Source organism: Balaenoptera borealis (assembly GCF_965194805.1).
Source record: "Balaenoptera borealis genome assembly, chromosome: 17".
NCBI lineage: Eukaryota > Metazoa > Chordata > Mammalia > Artiodactyla > Balaenopteridae > Balaenoptera > Balaenoptera borealis.
In genome coordinates, this window is record NC_138876.1 from 9,960,102 (window position 1) to 9,980,568 (window position 20,467).

At 46.6% G+C, this 20,467-nt stretch overlaps 2 long non-coding RNA genes across 2 annotated transcripts in view; one reads left to right on the forward strand and one right to left on the reverse strand.

The window, feature by feature from the left end:
- The first annotated feature begins 12,971 nt into the window (after nucleotides 1–12,971).
- The window catches only part of LOC309614585, a 174,057-nt gene continuing 166,561 nt past the window's right edge, over nucleotides 12,972–20,467 (forward strand). The window contains exon 1 of the long non-coding RNA XR_014236301.1: nucleotides 12,972–13,193. This is a non-coding gene — a long non-coding RNA (uncharacterized lncRNA). The remainder of the gene's footprint in view (nucleotides 13,194–20,467) is intronic.
- Nucleotides 14,194–20,467, reverse strand: part of LOC309614588 — a 38,661-nt gene continuing 32,387 nt past the window's right edge. Inside the window, exon 3 of the long non-coding RNA XR_014236304.1 lies at nucleotides 14,194–19,015. This is a non-coding gene — a long non-coding RNA (uncharacterized lncRNA). The remainder of the gene's footprint in view (nucleotides 19,016–20,467) is intronic.

Sequence of the window (20,467 nt, forward strand, 5' to 3'; positions counted from 1 at the left end):
CTCTGTGTAAACGGGTGAGGACTGCAGGACTCTGGTGCGGCCGCCGCCGTCGGGACAGCCTGGACCACTTGCCCTGGTCCCAAGCAGCCTCATCTTCTCCCCGCAGGGGGTCAGACAACTGTTATCCTTCTCTGTGTATGTTGGGATATGGGAAAGGCTGGGAAGTACTGGGCTGAGAGTTACGAGGGCAGTTTCTTGAGATGCGTGGACCTGGGTTTGAATCATGTCTCTACTACTCCTCAGCTGTTTGATGTCAGACAAGTGGCATAAATTCTGCCCCTCAGATTCTTCACCAGCTACAGGGAGATAGCAAAGGAAGCAGTTGTGATTTGGAATTCTGAAGTTTTCAGATTTGAGAAATATGGTAAACATGCCAAATACTAGAAAACATCCCAGAGGGGTCTGAGGCAGTGCTCAACAATTAAACCCATTAATACTGTTGTAACAATACATGAATATTCACACCAAGTAGCATAACTAAAGGCTATAAATAGGACTCATTTCAGGTCATGTTTAGCCCCCAAATTAGTTATAAAACAAACGTCAGCTTCTACACCATTTGGGGTTTTGGAGTGTAGTTGCAAGATTGTCACCCATGCCACCAGGTAAGGCTGCCGTGAAGATAACAGATGCCGTGAAGGTGCATCTAAAACACTCAGCATCTTGGCCCTCTGCTGCACTCCAACGTTGCTTGTTGTTACTATTAAACACGCAGTGATTTATTGAAATAGTGGACATTTGCCATTTTACCTTGTCTTGACATCATTTTGTTTGTCTATATTTGCAAATTTTTCTTTAATGAGTAGGTGTTCCTTTTAGAATGAAAAATGATAATTAAGAAAAAGTAAAGCATGTGGGTTTACTTAAGGGGCTGCAAAAGTTCTCAGCGGACCCTTGGAGATTCAACCCTGAGTCAGAGGGTCCGGACCACTCCTGGGATGGAGGTGGCCATCTTGCAGGGCGGTGGCGGGGTTGGTGGGGGGCCAGCCAGACAGCATGCAGGAGGAGCTCCCCCCATGGGTGGAATTTTTCCGGGGCCACAATGACTGCTGCTGACCTGATTTCAGGGCTGTCCTTTCGGACGCAGTAAGACAAGGGGTATTGGAAACTCATTTCTTTCCATGGCATTTTTATTCCAAACCCACAGGCTTTTCTGACACTCTGGCTCCCATGCCAACCAGCTTTTCCAAGTGAGAATGTTGCTCTCAGATTAGCTGTGGGCTGCACACAACTGAACCCAATATTTTATTGATGAGTTACCAGGGGGCAGGGTGCCCTGCAGAATGACACCCTGTGCCTACTTCAATTATTAATTGTACGTCAGCCACCCTCCTGCCCCCTCCCACCCCGGGAAGATAACATCGCCGTTCTCCGAGCGAGCGTCCTAACTGTTCTGAGTCGACTCTGTGCATTTGTCTTTACCTTTTATAAAACAGACAGCGTGACTGAAATGCAATCAGTTTCTGTTTGGAAATAATAATTTCAGACATAGCCTTTTTGTAATACACTAATCCCCTATCTTGACATTATCATAACCATAATGGTGATGAAAACTAATGTTTTCAGAGTACTTTACAGTTTGCAAAGTCCATTTCCAAATATGATTTGATTTGATCTTCATAAAAATGCTCAGGGAGAGATATTATTTTCCCAATTCCTCAGGAAACCGAGGCTCATAAAAATTAATAAAAATACATCTTGGGGGGGCTTCCCTGGTGGCGCAGTGGTTAAGAATCTGCCTGCCAATGCAGGGGACATGGGTTCAAGCCCTGGTCTGGGAAGATCCCACATGCCGCAGAGCGGCTAGGCCCGTGAGCCACAACTACTGAGCCTGCGCGTCTGGAGGCTGTGCTTCGCAATGGGAGAGGCCGCGACAGTGAGAGGCCCGCGCACCGCGATGAAGAGTGGCCCCCGCTCACCGCAACTAGAGAAAGCCCTTGCACAGAAACGAAGACCCAACACAGCAAAAATAAATTAATTAATTAATTTTAAGAAAACAAAAAAATACATTTTTGAAAAACTCTATCTAAAAATTGACTGTTAAAGCTGAAAAGAGGTTAAAGAGCATGGTCCAAAGTCTTGATTTTACAAATAAAAAACTAAAGCCAAAGAGGGGGACACATTTGGCCAAGATTCACCAACCAGACGCAGAATTAGAGCTGGAATGCTGAGAAGATGATTCCTTGTCTCATTCCCTTTTGACTCCATCTGGGTGCTCTGACCTCTTTTCCTTTGCTCACTGTAAATAAGTCCGCCCTATAACCGGGAGGTCACTTAGGTCCTCCCTCCCCCATGGGCCTGAATGCGATTGGCTCAAATCCCCGTGGAAGCCCCATGATGCCTGCCAACCACCAGGTCCCTCACTGTAACTCTGCTTCTGGCTCCCACTCTTCACATCCCATCTCCATTCTGCTGGGACCCAACACAAAACACAGCCCCTTCTGAATTCTCAACACACACACACACACACACACACACACACACATACGGATCTGCCACTCCAAAGGAGTGTGAGGGCACATTCATGCTTCCTTTTTAACCAAAAAAGTGGTCCTGGTTTCCAATCCAAAGAAACATTTCAACAACAGAAGAAAAATAAAGAGATGTTGTTCCTTGAAAAACCTTTCTTGTTGGTTGTCTTTATTCCTTCCCTCCTACACTCATATATAAAACTGATGGTTATTACAAATGGCAGCAGCAAACCTCAGACTTTCCCTAACACCTGAAGTCCCACCATTAGCCCCCTTTGCCATCCCAGGGGATAGAGACCATTAGCAACTAGAGGGGCAGTGTGTTATGCACGTAGGCAACCAGAGATCAACTGATCAAAGGTCCTTCTGAGTGACAGCTTTCTCTCCTGCAAAAGTGACCATACTAACCCAAACAAAGAAACATTGAAGTTGCCCAAGTTATCGACCCTTGAGACACCTTCCCTTGGACACCAGCCTCTGCGGGAAGTGCCCTCTCTTGGGGGCTGCAGGAAGGCTTCTGATGAGTGTGCAGACACAGCAAAGGAGACCCCGACTGTCCACAGAAGATGCCGCAAGCTGGGACTTGTCTCCCGGGACACTTATCACATTCCACATGAAATAAGGTCTTCTTAGTTCAAAGGAATAAATCCCATTTTGTTCAGATGACCTGTACTTGGGAAATTGTTTTAACAAAGGCATGGGTGGGGAGAAGAGGGATCTAGGCATATACAGAGATTTGAAACAAATCCCTCAGCAACCAGAACTTAGAGAGCTTGGCTCCCCTCACCACGTCCTCTAGCCCCTGGCTGAACTCTCAGCGCCAAGGGTTTTCCCCTGAATGAGATGGACAACCACTGAAGGGTTTGGGGCAGAAGAGCCACATGCTCAGAATTATATTTTTGCAGTAATGTCTGCCGTGTTGTGATACAGCGATGGGGAGGCAAGGGCAAAAGCTCACCATGTTTGATGATAGATTGGATGCAAGGTATGGAAGAGAAGGGGCCAGGATGATTCCAGGTTTGGAGGCCTGAAGACCTGGATGGATTACTGAGACGTTCATGACACTGGGAGAAGCGAGACTGGGGGAAGATCCCGTGTTTGCTTTGGGACAGGTCAAGTTGAGATGCCTGTGGCACCCGTGGATGTGTGAGTTGGAGGGCAGGGGAAAGATCCAAAGTGAAGATGCAGTCATAATGCTGGACCTTTCTGGAGTATGTGACCCAGCCCACCACTCCCTCCCTCATGGGAGGCCCACCTCCCTTGCTCTTTGTAGCTGCTTCCCTGCTGGGTAAGACTTCAGTCAAGCTGCTCAGTGCAGTTTTCTGATGTCTCCATCCTAAGCTGCCTTCTTCCTGTACACAATCCGTTAGACTTCTTCCCATGACATCAGCCACCATCTCTGCTGAGGATTCTAAAGGTAAGCCCAGACCTCTCTCCTGAACTGGGAAACCAAATATCTAACAGGTTCCAATTCAACCCCACCTGGCTGTGCCATGAGCTAAAAGTCCAGTGCTCTGTAAAGAAGCTCATCTTCTCTTCCTCTACCTTCCTGTGGCCCCAGCCAGGGTGAGAGCAACTCCTTAAATCCCAGTTTGGCCCAGGCACATCTAGCTGGTTCTCCAACCACCCTGCCCCTTTCTCCTTCTTGCTCCTGATCTCTAGCTCTTATCACCACAAGTCCACACACAGACATACACACAGGCACACAGGAACTACACAGTTATCCTTGATTAAGATCCTGCAGTGAGTGAATAGGCTGGTTTATCCATCCATAATAGCTCTCTGACCTTAAGCCCACTTGCCCAGAACCCAACAACACTACGTCATCAAATGGTTAAGTGTGTGGCCTTTGGAGCCAGGTAAACTGCACTGCAAATCTAGTAACATGTTGCCCAAACAAAACTTGTGCACATGTTACAGCCACTTCGAGTCTTGTATCTTTCCTTGAGTAGATGTAAAATCCCTCCAACCCCCTGCACCTTGGAAAACTATAGCCCAGAACTACATGGCGAAGGGGATTCTAGGATGCAGTTCTTGGCTTCTCTGTGATGCAGAGGGAACCTAAATTAGGAGAGGGTGACAGTGATGCCAAGTTGACAGTCGACAACCAGCATGCCAGTGTTGTCACCCCCAGTTCCCCCACCGCACACTGCGTCTTGGTGCCCTGCCTCTCCCGCCCCCCCACCCCCGCCAGGAGTGTGCTCTCACACTTTACCACACTTTATAATAAACTACTAATTATCTGTGACTTCCTCATATGCTCATTACAGATGAGATCACAGTTCCCATTAATAGTTTAAAATGCAATGCTCTGAGTCCCTCTTGTTTAAACAGAAGGGATCTGTATCTCTTCCAGAGAATCCAACCTCCTAAAATATTGTTATCGGCCAACTTCAAGGCCAGTAGTATCCAGGCCTCATAGAGGAACAGATTCAGTGAAGGAAAGAGATGCAGAGCCCAAATAATCAATTGATGGCATCTCAGGCTTCCGTGTCAGATGCGAACTCTTTGTGATCAGGACCATGTCTCATTCTGGCTTCTAACACTGTGGCTTATGTCATGACTCGCCACAGTAGGTCTTCAAAATCATTTGTTGAATGAATGAATGAATGAATGAAGCCATAAACGAACACAGGAAGGAAGATGTACATGAGCAGGATCCAGGTCTGCCTGCTCAGAGGATACAGCCCAAACTCCCCAGAAAGTCCTTCCACACTTGGCCCGTGACCCCTCTTTACCCACCTCTTTATTCATCCCCTCCTCCTCCTCTGGAAGTGTGTTCCACGCCATCCACCACAGTCTTCCATTGGTACAGATAACAAAATGGACCCAAAAAGTCTTCCAAGAGGGCATCCTGGGCAAGAGGGAGGGAGGGCTGTGAAAAGAGCGTAGATACCATCCCCACCCCAGGCTTAGAGTCCTCCGTGAGGGTCCTCCTGAAGCCGAATCCAGCCTCTGTACCCCGACACCGAATTAAATCTTGGAGACAGTTTTGGGTGAAGTAGAAAAGAATAGCTTTATTGCTTTGTTGCACGAAGGGGAAACCCCTTCCACGGCCCGAGAGTGGGCTCCTGTCTAACACTTGGAAATGAACTGTCGGAGGAGACACACGTGCTGACAAAGCAAGAGACTATTGGGAAGGGGCGCCCGGGTGGAGAGCAGGAGGGTAAGGGATCCCAGGAGGACGGCTCTGCCATCCTGGCTCGCAGTCTCGGGTTTTACGGTGATCGGGTGAGTTTCCGGGTTGTCTCTGGCCAATCATTCTGATTCAGGGTCCTTTCTGGTGGCACTTGCATCGCTCAGCCAAGATGGATTCCAGCGAGGAGGATTCTGGGAGGTTGGTAGGACATGTGGACTGGTGCCTTCTTTTGACCTTTCCCAAATTCTTCCGGTTGGTGGTGGCTTGTTAGTTCCATGTTCCTTACCAGGACCTCCTGTTTAAGATAACTCATGCAAGTGGTTACTGTGGTGCCTGGCCAGGGCGGGCGGTTTCAGTCAGTGCTCTTCCCTTAACAGCTTTGCCAGGCAAAGGGGGCCACAGGGGGCTAATGCCCTCAAAACTGTGTGTCGGGACCTGGAGGGGGTAGTGAAAAGTTTTATGGTAATGGTTCAAAGAGGGCGTGATCAGCTCGTGGACACTCTTCTGATTGGTTGGTGGGGAGGTAAGTGGGTGTCTGCATCATCAACCATCTGGTTCCACCCGGTCTGGGGTCTACGTGCTTGTGGGCAGCAGACAGGTAACTTCTCCCACCTGGTGAGGGTTTCAGTATCTGCAAAACAGCTCAAAGATGTTGTCATGTGTATCCCTTGAGGGGGAACCAGGACGCTGCCCCAAGGCTGCACTATGGTTTCTTGACTGTTCCTCCCTTGTCTCTGCATTCCCTCCCTTCCCTAATTAGCAACTGTTCGAACCTGCAGGTTGGAACTCAGGGAAGGTCACTGGAGGCTGAGTGAAGCCTGTTTCCCAGGAGCCCCACAGGGTCCTGATCCGTTTCACTCCTTCAGAACCCAGAGCCAACACCCCCTTTAGACAAAATCTTGGATTTCGAAGATGGCGCCTGGTCTGTTACCCTTTGCTTTGCTGTTGATTTTCTTTGTGGCTTTTTCTTTGTGGCTCCATTCAGCTCAAGCCTCCGTCTTGGATTCCAGCCCCTCTCCCGCTCATTAGGTTTCCTCTCCGCTCACCTCACTTTCATTTATTCTCTCCGTTTGTTGCAGTGAGAGCAGGCAGGTTGCAGAGAGCAGCATGGGCGCCGCCGGGCGTACCTCCAAAGCCGGCAGAGGAAATGCCATTAGCCTCAAATCCAGGGCAGGAAGGGAGGCCGGGACTCGCCACCCAAGGCTGAGCTCCTGGAGGAGAGGAGGCGGATGATCAGCAGGGAAGAGGAAAGCCTGGGGCAGAGCCCTCGCCTTTTTACAGCACGTACAGCAGAATCCAGCCCTGCAGAAACTGGGCACCGGCACTGGTGAGCACTTCCGCAGAGCCCAGAACAAGCAGACAGACAGAGAGCAGGCAGCAGAGGAAGGCTATTTCAAGTACCCGCATAACTACCAATTACAGGGACTGCGGGGATCTTGATGCAAATGCCTGCAAGACAAGATGATCTGAATCCTCTTTGGAAGCCGACTGCAGATAAGAGGATTGAGGTGAGGTTAAGAGACTCAGTAAAAGGAACTAAGAAAAGAGAGAGAACGAGCAGCGGAAGTCAAAATTCTCCTTCTCAGGTCATGTCTGCATTCAGAGGTGGTAGAGTTCCAAGTTCAAAGGCTGCCTCCACCTCTTCTAAGCTGCAATGCCTGGGACAGGTATTTCATCCCTCTGAGCCTCGGTCTCCCCGACACGTAGAAAGGGAGTAGGTATCCGTCCCTCACGAGGCTGGCATGTCAGTTCAATGTGATCCTGGGTAGAAAGCCACCACTAACCACGCCTAGCTCACTGAGCGCTGGGATGAGAACAGGCTTGTTCAAAGTTTCCCACGAAGATGGGTAGGCAGGTGCTCCTCTGTTCCCAGCACCCTGCTGTGGGTGGAAACAGCCCTGAACAGAAAGAGAAAGGTAGGCTCGTCCCAGACCCAGCCTTTACCACGTGTGCTTTAACTTTCCCTTGCCAAATTCGGCCCCCAATTTTTTTCTGGTCACCTCAGGTGCCAGGCACTGTGCAAGAAACCAGGGACAGGGTAATGAACATGGGATGTGGTCCTTCCCTCCTTGAGCTTGCAGACCCCTGGGGAGCAGAACAATAGACAAACCCCCAAATAACTGTGTGATCCATGCATCACAGGAAAAGTTCAGGATGTCATGAGCGAGAGGGACGGCTACACAGGGGGTGCAATTTGTTCCACGTTCATTAATTCTTGTCTGAGCACTCGCCTGTATGCCAGGCACAGCTCCACTTCTAGAATCCCCTCTGACACTGTCCTAAACATCCTGGTGAGTGGAGAACCACAGGCACACAAAAGCAACTTACAAAATAGAGACAAAATTACTTCTGATGGCAGTTAAGTGCTTGGAAGAAGTGTGATACAAAGTGGGGGCTACTTTCAATGAGGGGAAACATCTCTGAGAAGGAAATATTTGAGATAAAACCTGAAGGCGCCAGCCATAATCATAACACCAGTCTCAAAATGAGATGACGGTGTAAAGATTCCTCATCAACTGTTGTTTAGGTGATGATACCTTTAGACATTCCCAATCCAGGCATCTAACCCACACCCCACTCTGACTCCTCATCCCCACCCCAATGCCCCAGGGGGTACCATTTAAGACTCAAGATCCAATCCAATGCCCTTCTTTGTGGGAGTTTACACAGCTCTTCTAGACCACAGTCGGAAAGCACCCCATGGAATGTGCTGTCCCTTCACACCTGAGCAGCAGCGGGCCACTTCAAAGACGCTAAGTAATTGGGGTCTGCACGGCCCACAGGTCAGGGAAGCTCAGGAAGAAATGAGAGCCTTCCATGTCCTAATGCAGGGAGACCAGGTGTCTGGAAGTGTGTAGGAGCCCTGAGAACTGTGACAGCCTTGTCTTGGGACCCGCTCTCCTTTGCTGCCATCTTGTGGTCACATTTGGGAATAACAGCCTTAAGGATGGAGCGCTGCATTCTCCAAGGCCCTGTTCTAGGCGCCAGTGCTGGACATCCAGCAGTGAAAAAAGCAGACAAAAGGCCCCGCCCTCACGGAGCTTACATGCTAGCTGGTTGGCCCTGATACAGCTGCGTAAAGGCTGAATCACCGCCATTGGACAGAGGAGACAACGAGGTTCAAAGAGGTAAAACGTTTGCCCAGACCACACAACTTACAAGTGGAAAAGTAGGATCGAACTGAAAACTCCCTTGCACAGCACCCTCCTGCCTTCCCATAGTCTGTCAGGGGGACGGGAGAGTTGGCCCTGAGTCAGGGGGCCAGACAACAAATCCTAAGAGGGCAGCATTGTGCTGAAAGGAAAGAGTCCCGGGCCAGGACCCTGGAGCCCCAAGTTTGAGTCTTGGCCCTCCCACTGTCTGGCTGTGTGACCTTACGTAAAACACTAAGCGTCTCTGATCATCTGCAAAATGGGAATAACAAGACGTACGTTCCCTAGCCCGTCTGAGGGTCCTTCAGTGCACTGCCAACCTTACTGAACACCTAGCATGGCGGGCATCGTGCCGGCCACACAGCTGGTTGAATCTTCACTCCCTCCAGGCCCCCCTCCCGTGCTGAGAAAGCCTCAGCACCTCCCCCCGCCCCCACAGCTCTCTAAAGCTTTCTCTCTCCTGCTCTTTAAGTCTGCTGGCCACTTTGGCCCCTCCAGGTTCTCCCGGTCTGGCTGCCTCCTCCCGTCCTTGAACTTCAATTAGTCTCCATGGTCAGCGTAATGACTCCTAACCTTTCCGCCAACACATTCCCCAGGCAGCAACCCTGATAGAGTATCACCAGCAACACCATGCTGATGGGGACCTCCTGGTGTCCAAACTCCACAGACCCTCGTATTACTTACTATCTCCATCTGAAATGTGTCCTCCTGTCTCCATCCCGGTTGCCACTGTCCCTTTAAGCTACTGACCACCATTCTTTGACCAGATTTGCCTCTGGCAGGAGCTGTTCACCCCCCATGAACTCACCGCCTCACTGCTGGCTTTCTGCAGGCCAACTCTGTCCTCACCTCCTACCAAGTGCAAAGCCCTGTTGACGCTCTTCATGCACGTAACCCAGCCCGGCATGGCCGGCAGCATCTCGATGGCTTTTCCTGCCTTGGCTCTGGGCCCATCACGCTCTCTGCCTCTGAATATTCCACCTGGTTCACTGTCTGTAGCAAGAGTCTTATCACAGGGGCACTGCTGAGAAAGTCAGTGCCACTGCTGTTGTCTAAGTTGTCCCCTGCCTGCCACCCCACTGCCACCCCACTCCTTGGTCATGTGCTCTAAGACCCTTCCAGTGCACCCAGCGTTTACTGGGTGCTGACTACACTCTAGGCGCTTGTCTGAGCACTTCCTTGAATTATTTCATTTTTTCCTCTCCACAATTCTATTAGGTGGATGATATTATCCCAGTTTAGGCTTATCCCAGATAAGGAGGAGGAACTTAGCCAAGGTCACAAAGCTAATAAGTGGAGCGATCTATCTCCAAAGCTTTCCTCTTACCACGACATGCATCCTCCGAAATTCACTGACAGAGGCACCCCGAGAACTTCGGCTTCCCAACAAGTCATCCCTGAGAAGTCATGATGTCACTTGAACACAGGTTCTTTGTGAAGTAGGAGATTGACCGGGGTCCTCAAGGGTATCAGAAGTAGTTTTCCTTCGTAGCTGTTATCACAGTTGTTCATAATACATTTACTTGTGTGATCATGTTTTAATGGTTTTCCCATCCAGATTGGCCTGGCTCTCAGTAAATACTTGTCAAAGGAAGGGGTTAGGTTAGAGGGAGAGAGAAGGCGGAAGGCAAGGAGGAAGAAGAAAGGGGAATTTGAAATATGGATCATGCAGCTGGGAGCTGAAATGGCTTATCTGATGAATCTGTCCAGTTTCACACCTGCTTTTGGCCAAGAGGATTTGCCCACTTCTTCAGGTCACCATAACCAGAAGTCCTCAAGTCCTTTGAAGGAGACAAATAGACTGGTTATTCATAGTTCTGTTGACTCTGTGTGCGTGTGTGTGTGTGTGTATGTGTGCGTGTGTGCGTGTATGTGTGCGTGTGTGTGTGTGCGTGTATGCGTGTGCGTGTGTGCGTGTGCGTGTGTGCGTGTGTGTGTATGCGTGCATGTGCTATTGTTTTAACCATCAGTTAACAACACAGTTTATTCCATAGCATCGACCAATTCTTACAGTGCCTATTGAAGTCCAGAGTTTGGAATAGAGTCAGGATTGTGATGGAGAAAGCTAGGACCACGGCCAATGTTTACTTCTGAGAGTCTGCTGTCCATCCAAGTGTCACTGTTGAGCAAACATCTGCGGGGCCCACAAATGAAGTGGGAATGAACTGGCCTGAGCGCTCTGCTTGAGGGTCTTCAGTCCCTGAATGTTGAGTTTGCACCTCTCTCCACTGTGTTCTACTGGCCGGTGCTTCCAAAGCTCCCTGATGGCCTGTGTTTCTTTATATATCCTTGGAGCTGGGTCACTACACCCAAGATTCATCCATTCATTCATTTAACAAATAACTATTGACTCCATGCTAAGTTTTAAGAATGCAGAGGGGGAAAAAATTTCACACAGTCTTTATCCTCCCCAAACCTACACCATTAGCAGAAAAGGCAAGTAATTATAATGAAATGCATTGAATGCCACAGTGAAAGAAGTGAAAGATCCAAAGCTATTTTCTGAAAGGAAGGAAGGAAGGGAGAAAGAGAGAGAGAGAGAGAGAGAGAGAGAGAAAGAAAAGAAAGAAAGAAAGAAAGAAGAAAGAAAGAAAGAAAGGGAAAGAAAGAGAAAAGAAAGAAAGAAAGAAAAAAGAAAGAAAAAGAAAAGAAAGAAAGAAAAAAAAGGAAGGAAGGAAGGAAGGAAGAAAGAAGGGAGGGAGGAAGGAAGAAAGGAAGAAAGAAAGAAGGAACACACAGGAGAGGAAGGAAGAAAGCTAGCCTCCTCCGTGCTTGGGCTACTGTTAGGTATTTAGAGCTGGGATTAGTCATCCTTGCCATGTTTGCCATGTAGCATTTACGTAATCTTGATGTTCTACCACTTCTTTTGATGCTGGATATTTCAAGGATGTTGTATAGCTCTGAGCAGCACGAGGACACTAAGAAATGAGAAACACCCTGGTCCAGCTTTCAAGTTCTGGCTCTCCAAGTCCTGTGGAAATCACCAAATTCCATCCATGGCCGCAAACACCTCTGACCTGAAGAATGGATTATGCTGGCTCGTTTCCCAGGTGTCTCCTGCCAAGGTGCCATCGACCTATAAAGAGATGTGGGTTGTTTGGGTGATATTGGCAGGAAGTGGAGGGGAGGGAAGACGTTGCCATCTGGAGGGGACTTTGTTTCCGTGAGATTTTGTGAAGGTTGGTACACTGGAGGGCAGCCAAGCCCACCTGGAGATGCATTGCCTCTGGGCATCATGAAGTCAAGAAAATACCCCAAGATCTTGAAAAGCAGACTGGTTTTCTGTCCTGTATTATCCTGGGATGCCCAGGAAGACCTCAAATAATAGAACAGGGAGAGGAAGATTGTGGAGGGTGACCCTGGGTCCAGGACTCCTATCACCTAACAGCAACTTATTCTAGGTCATGTGTTTTAAACTATCGGTGCCTAGTGGGTTTGTAAATCAAGCAAGTATTTCTTTAAGAAATTGAATGGAGGGCATTTGCTCGTGGTCCAGTGGTTAGGACTCTGTGTTTCCACTGCAGGGGGCACCGGTTCGATCCCTGGTCAGGGAACTAAGATCCTGCATGCCGCGTAGTGCGGCAAAAAGAAAAAAGAAATTGAATGGACGTATAAAAGACAGTGAACATAGCAAAGACAGCTATAATTTTATGAAACTTTTGTTTGAGTCACATATGCACATATATACAATGTGAGTATTACAGGATGACGATGTAATATCTATTTCTATCTGTGCATAGCAGTTTAGATTTTTTTAAACCAGTGCTTTAGGTTGTAGAATTATATATTTATGTTCATTTTTTTCTTTACCAAGTTTTTAATTTTACACAATAAAAATGTTTTACTTTTGTGGTAACTATAAAAAGTGGGAGTTTTTTCAATTTTTCATTATAGAAAATTCAATTGTACAAAAAGTTTAAATAATAATACAATGAACGCCTGTATACCCTTCTGCTAGGTTTACCAGTAAGAGCACTTGATCAAATTTGATATCATGGCCCTTTACCCCTAAGTTCTGACTCCTAAGATCTGGGACATAATCACAAAACAACCTGCTCAGGAAATTTAACATGGATATAGTGTTAGCTAATATACAGTCCACATTTAAATCTCCCTAGTTGTCTTAATAATGTCTTAAAACTATGGTTTTCTTTTTGCTTTTTTGTTTAATCTATCAGTGAATCAATTATTGCACATTACATTTAGTTATTCTTAAAAGTGCAGATTTTTTGGGCTTCCCTGGTGGCGCGGTGGTTGAGAGTCTGCCTGCCAATGCAGGGGACATGGGTTCGAGCCCTGGTCTGGGAGGATCCCACATGCCGCGGAGCAACTAGGCCCGTGAGCCACAATTACTGAGCCTGCGCGTCTGGAGCCTGTGCTCCGCAACAGGAGAGGCCGCGATAGTGAGAGGCCCGCGCACCGCGATGAAGAGTGGCCCCCACTTGCCACAACTAGAGAAAGCCCTCGCACAGAAACGAAGACCCAACACAGCCATAAATAAATAATTAATTAATTATTTTTTTTTTAAAAAGTGCAGATATTTTCATTTTCAAAAACAGAAAGCAAGAGAGGGCAGAGCAGGTAAAGTACCCCTTAACACCATACTGCATACTGGAGTGTATGTTTCTGTTCACATTGGTGTTTGGGGTGGCCATTATTACACAAGGCATTAGGGACCCAAGGGGTGCTCACGGTCCCTACAGGTTCCCTTTAGCTCCCGACTGGGTGCAAGTAGTGATGTTGAACCCTTGGTAAAACCCAGTGACAACAGAGCAGAACTCACATCCCAGCTTCATTATTTACTCTCTGGGTGACCTTGGGTAGCTTATTCACCTCTCTATGCCTCGGTTTCTTACCTGTCCATGCAATCATCACAGTGTTCGCCTCCCATGGCTGTCATGAAGAATTAAAAAGTACAATTTATAGACAGCTGTCTCATCATCAGTATTCCAAAAATATTAGCTATGGTTATTAATAACGTTATCTTGATTCTCGTCAAGGGATCTTAATTAAGACACGCCTAGAGACCATCACTCTAAGATGGCCCAACAGCTTGTGCATCAAAAATGAAGCTTCAATGCATCAACCGCGAGTAGTGTGCAAGTGTGAAAAGAGCGGGGATGTGACACGCTGGGTAGAAGACCCACATCACCGCTTCCTTTCATTTAGTCTCTGCCAGTCTCTGCTTCCGTTCCTCCAGGATATAGTAGGAACAGTAGCTAGTAGGTTCATTTCATTGATGCAACAGGAAGTACGTGACAAGATGAGACCAGAGTCCTACTTTGAATCCCAATTCCTTTGCTAACTCGCCCATAAGATTTGGGCCACCATCTAACCTCTCTGAACCTGAATTTCCCTAACTGCAAAATTAGGAGTGCTGGCCAGGATACTCTCTTCCAACCCTAATGCTCCCTGTTTCTATAGGGAAACTATAGAACTAACAAACTAAGAACTAACAAAGCATTGATCTAGCGTTGTATATTCTTAGACATGATCAATATTCTTCATTCCGCGGGACCAGAAAAAAAGCTAAAAGTCAGTCCAACAGGCACAGAGATAAGAGACTCTGGGTCAGTCCCCTCAAGTCACTGACTCTTTCCTTGTTAGTTCTTCACAACAGCACCCCAACCATGTTCAAAGTCAAACACACAAAGAAAACAGTCCAGAATTTTTCATTGATTTTCATTTATTTTCCAAATAGTTTGGACTCTGAATGTGAATTTGTAGATCCTGAAGTATTTCAATTAACTTAACAACCATAAATTCCCTTGACAAGATTTTATCTTTCTATCCTTCCACACTTGATCAACCCCATCCAGGCTGCAGCCCATCAGCAGTGACTCTGGAGCAGACAAAAGAAAAGTGATCCGTACCGTGGGCTCCTTTTCATGCAGGAGCACACTCTATTTCTTATGTCGGAAATACAGTGGGCAATTTTAAACCATCGACTCCACCATTGTTATCTGTCGTTGTCTGTCGGAAAATCTCAGCAGAAAAATTTATTAACAACCACCGACAGGGAGGAAAGATAGAGTCAATCAATTCTACCTACTCCAGGGCAGAGGGCCATTTTGATAGTTACCTGTGATGGAGAAAGTAATAGTGTAGCTAAGATTTACTAATTGATTACTATTTGCCAAGTACTATGCTGATGCTTATGATGGAATCCCATCTCTCTGGATGTGTGTCTTTCTCATCCAGAAGATGCAGGACAGCGTCGCAGTCTGAGAGCTTACAGAGTGACTGAGTCACTAACATAAAACCCGGCATAGCATCAGCATGGACCTGGCTTCCACTTGACAGCATCAGCGGTAGATGACACACACTTTACGTAACTTACTTCTGCTCCCTGAACTTGCTCAAGCCTGATCCCACTCTCACTTTGTGATGATTTTTCCTGGGCCTGCTCAACCTTATGACTGGATGGGTCTGGCAGACCCCAGTTCATGACAGGAAGCTCTGGCCACAGGATAGGGGGATAGAGAGGCACTGTACAATTTAACAAATAAAATAATTATCCATTGATATCACTACTGTCTATCTAGGAGAAAAAAACGACTGGCTGGGGAAATTTCAAGCATTTGGGGGGGTAGGGCTGTTCACGTTATGAGTCACTAATCAAGGAATTGAAAAGGACAAAAGTTCTTATATCTTAAGGAGGTTCTGCTTTTAAAATGGTGATTAGGGAAAACCTCTATAGGAAGACGATTTAGGCTGAGACCCAAAGGATAAGAAGGAGGGAATTATGAGAGGGAGCATTGCAGGTGCAGAAACAAGCTAAAAGGAAACCAATATGGCTGGAGCTCAGTCAACAAAGAGGAGACAAGAGATGCATTTGAAGATGTGAGTACAAGACCATGCTCTGAAGTCCTAAGTAAGGAATGAGATTTCACCCAGTGTAATGGAAATCTGCTTTTGATGAAATGTCAACATCTGATTTTAAGAGAACCACTCTGGCTACCATATGGAGAAGGGGTTGGAGGGGAATAGAGTGGAAGCAGGAGACTGATTGGAAGGTTACTGCAATAGTCCGTGTGAGTATGAAGTTCATCTTTGTTACTTACCCTCATTCCTCTCTCATATTAGAGCACACCAAACACCTAAAAAACCTGCAAGGGCCACCTGTTTCTAAATCCAGGGCAAGGGTATTCAAAAGAAAAGCCTCATAACCCAAGTGAGCTATTTCCTTCAACATCAAAACTTCTCTTTTCAAAGCCTTGGATAGTGACTAATAAAATGAATAACTCCAACCCCCCCCCACCCAAATACTCTAAATTAAGAACTTAACACTCCATTTTTAGTGTTCTTTACCTGGAATAATTAACACCAGATGCAGAAGAATGGCAGTGATTAGTAATTTTCTCCCATGAGAGCCATTTTTAGGAAGGACACAGAATGCGTTCGTATTCCGCCACCTCCATTCCACCCCCTCCCAGCTGTTTCCTCAAGCTGGGTTCCCACTCACCTGACTGACAGCAGTGCTCATGGGGACAGAGCATCTTGATAAAGAGAGGGAAGAAAACCAAAAACATCCAATATGCAAAACTGTAGCTAAACAAAAATAGTAATAATAGCATAACGGCAATCATTTTTTGAGAGCTGACTATGGGTCAGGCACTATATTAAGAACTTAATATGCCTTTTAAAAGTCCTGAGATGCCAAGTTATTATTTAGGATCACACTGGAACCTTAGCAGGTGTCCCCAGCACAGCAAAATGCTACAAGTCACATAGAGGAAAAACAATATGGTGGTTACTTGGTGTTTACAAGAATCCAGACTTCAACCTATTCAAATGTCATCTTACCTAATTATCTAGTTTCCAACCCTGAGTCTGAATCTCTGGGTCCTCTCCTGCCCTGCTGTCTCAGCTTGCTGACTACTTAAAAGAGCTTCTCATCTCCCCACCAGCCTCCACTAGTCCCCAGACTTCCATGAGCACCTGTGTCCTGGAGGCTAATCCCCTCATCACAGGCGTCCTGTAAAGTCCATCATGCAAGCTTGGGTGGGTGAAACCTGACTGTATGTCTCACTGTCCTTCCCAGATTGGTTCCAGGGAGTTAGAGAAGACTGTAGGAGAAGCATTGATAACACTTTCAGCAAATTAACTTTTATTTAATGAGGTGTTGTACAACCTTAATTTTTTTCAATTATCTAGCTTTTCTTCCTGCCCCATGTTCCCTACATAGACAGCCAACTTCAACCACACACATATGCGTGAGTCATCGTAGTCAACTGCAAAAATAGCCACCCCAGTTCTTCACTCCTCCCTGAATCTGGCTACTTTCTGGCATCACTTTAAGGCTCTTCCCATTAAAAGAAGGGAATCTGTTTCACTGTGCTTTTATCTGGACCAGCCTCATGACTTGCTCAGGCCAATGGAATGTGGTGAGAGCAATGGCTTACCAGTTCTGAGTCAAGACCTCAGGAGCCCTTGCACACCTGTGCTCTCCCTTGGGAAACCCGTGACTGCTATGTGAACAAGCCCAGGCTAGCCTGCTGGAGGATGGGAGACCATGTGGAAGAAAACCAAGGAGCACCAGCCAACCTCTGCCTAGTGACCTTCAGCTGATTGCGGGCAGGTGAGGAAGACTGCTGAAACCAGAACTACCCAGCTGAAGCATAGAGTCGGGAGCAATAGTAATTGGTGGCTACTTTAGGTCACAAAGTTTGGGGAAGTTTGTTGTACATCAATGGATAACTGATACAGTCAGGAACCTGAACAGCTATTTGAGAAAATCCAAATCACCATCCTCTTCTACTTGCCCATCAATCTCAGCTCTTACTTGCTCTGAACTCTTATGTCTTATACCTCTGACTTCTCCATCTATATCCTATATCTATGACTTATAACTATGACTTCTACCTTAATAGCTCCTCGGCCCTGCTGAAATTAGAATTTGTTAACTCTGATGTTTGAAACTCAGCACTACCCAACAGACTTTGTTTTGGAATATGATATACCAAAGTCTTTCTTATTAAAAAAAAAAAAATGTAAACCTTAATCACGTATCTGTGTGGCAGATACACATTAAGGTGACCCTCAATTAGTCGTGTCTTAGTATAACCCCCTCTTCTTGAGTACAAGTGGAATCTGTGACCTGCATATAGCCAAGAGAATATGGCAAGGGTGATGGGATAGTCACTCCATGATCACATTACATTATTTAAGAGTCCATCTTAGCAGACTGGATCAAGAAGTTCCCCTGCTGGGTTTCAAGAAATGAGCTGCCATGTTGTGAGAGGGTCAGATGGCAAGAAACTGTAGTGGCTTCTAGGACCTGAGACCAGCCCCAGGCTGACAGACAGCAGGAAAGCAGGGACTTCAGCCCTACAACTTCAAGGAACTGGATTCAGCCAATAACCACATGATCTTGGGAGAGGATCCTGCAATGCCCCACCCACAAATTCACATGCTATAATCTTAATCCCCAATGGTATGGTATTGGTGGGGTGGAGCCTTTAGGAGGTAATTAGTTCATGAGGGTGGAGCCCTCATGAATGGGATTCGTGCCCTTATAAAAGAGACCCCAGAGAGCTCCCTCACCCCCTTTCACCATGTGAGGACATAGTGGTAATACAGCATCTATGAACCAGGAAGAGGGATCTCATGAGACACTGAATCTGCTGGCACCTTGATATTGGACTTTCCAGCCTCCAGAACTGTGAGAAATCAATTTCTGTTGTTTATAAGCCACCCAGTCTATGGTATGCTGTTATAGCAGCCTGAATTGACTAAAATAAACCCCAAGCTCCAGAAAGGAATGTTAAGTGCAGCCTTGAGAGATTCTAATCAGGACCCAACTAAGCCGTGGACTGGGCTGCCTTTATGAGCAGGGAGTTCTCATCCGAACAGCTGGCAACTTTCTGGCCAGCTTCCTTCACGGAACGGAGGTCTGAACTGAGGGTCCTTAATGTCCCTCCCACCCCGAGGATTCTAAGATTCTTTGATTTCTACCTTTCTTAGCGAGCACAGCTGCTGTGCTCCCAAGACCACCAAAGAAAGAGGCTCTCTCTCGAATCACTGTCTCCGCTAGCCTGATTTCAGCACTGAGTCAGTCAAAACACCTCCAGCTTCTCTTCCTGGTGAGCCAACGTGGCTGTTGGAATGTGGAGGGTAGTGTCGAGGGCCAGACTTGAACAGAGTGTTTTCAGCACGGTGTATTTCACTGGGATCCATGTCCTGCTTCCAAAGCACCGCAAGTAACTCCAAGCAGAGAGAGGAGGATCTTCTGGCGGCTCACCTGAAAATAACTAATAAGAGAACCCAGCCCAGTGAGAAGAACATGGCATAGGGAGGTCACAGGAAAACCATTTATTGAGGCTTAAAATAAGAACCCCATGTCCTCAATACTAAGATGCACATATTCTTCCATACAGAAATGTCTGTGAAATTGAGATGTGTCTTAAAAGCGCTTGTACATTTCAGTAAGTCCCCTACATACGAACCTTCCAAGTTGCGAACTTTCAAAGATGCGATCGTGCATTCTCATGTTCAATCACGTAAGTTAGTTCACGTATCTGGTGTACACTGTCACGTGCATGCATCCTCTACAAGTGGTTGTGCTTTTGTGTACTTTACTGTACAGTACTGTATAGAGTACAGTAGTACAGTATCTTTATTTCAAGCCCAGGATGTCCGGGATCAAGCATAAAAGCAGTGGTGATGTAGCTGGTACAGTGTAGCCGATTGTGTTAGTTGGGTACGCAGGCTAACTTTGTTGGACTTACGAACAAATTAGACTTACGAACGCACTCTTGGAATGGAACTTGTTCGTATGTAGGGGACTTACTGTATAGTGTTTCTTTTGTCGTCATAAACTATAACTCAGTTAACTGTGCATCTTAAGTTCAATAGCATCTTAGGATAAAGGTGATCTGAATGTGCTAGTTTTCTCTTTCTCCATCTTCTCCACTAAACTGAAACCCGCTTAAGAACAGAGATGGAAATATATTCATTCCGGTATTCCCAGTTCCTAACACAGGGCAGGTTCAAGAGACATGGAATGAATAAATAAATGAACAAATGAACAAAAATGTCTCTAAATCAGGAAAGGAAATACATTTTCCAATGCCCCAGTGCACATAGCCTTTATAAAGAATCTCTCTATGTACAATTCTGTGCTCCCTAAACATCCTTCAGATCAGTGGTTTGCTCTCTGTAGGTGACATTTCTCCCAAGAGGAAGTGTTCTATGAACACTCGCTGTTCTGGTGCTCAAGTCATGTAAATGTCACAGAGGAAATTATTAATTTGGTATGTCAGTCCATTCATCAGGCTCTTGGCAGTTCAGGTGGCAGGCAGCAGGCCCTGCGACTGGTTCCACCTGGATGCGCTGACAGAACTGAGTTCTCAGGCTTACAAAGGTGCCACTGTGACCCTGGATAGCCAAGGACAATAGCTTCTGCTATTTCTTCCCCCTCCTCAGCTCTCTGACTAAACACATGCAACTAAAAATCAAAGGCCTCATCCCAGTGCTCTGATAGAGGTCTCTGGACGTGAGAGAATTTCAGAAAAAGAAAAAAAAAGTGATACCCCAAGACGACTGAAAAAGTTCATTTCTGGACATCCCTGTAAAATAAAGGTGTATAACTGCATCTTTTTGGATGGTTAATCGAGCATTTCTGAGCATCTACTGTGTGTGAGGTGTTATGACAGGTGCTATGAACTGGGCTTCATAGAACAATGATGCAGGAGGGAATTCAA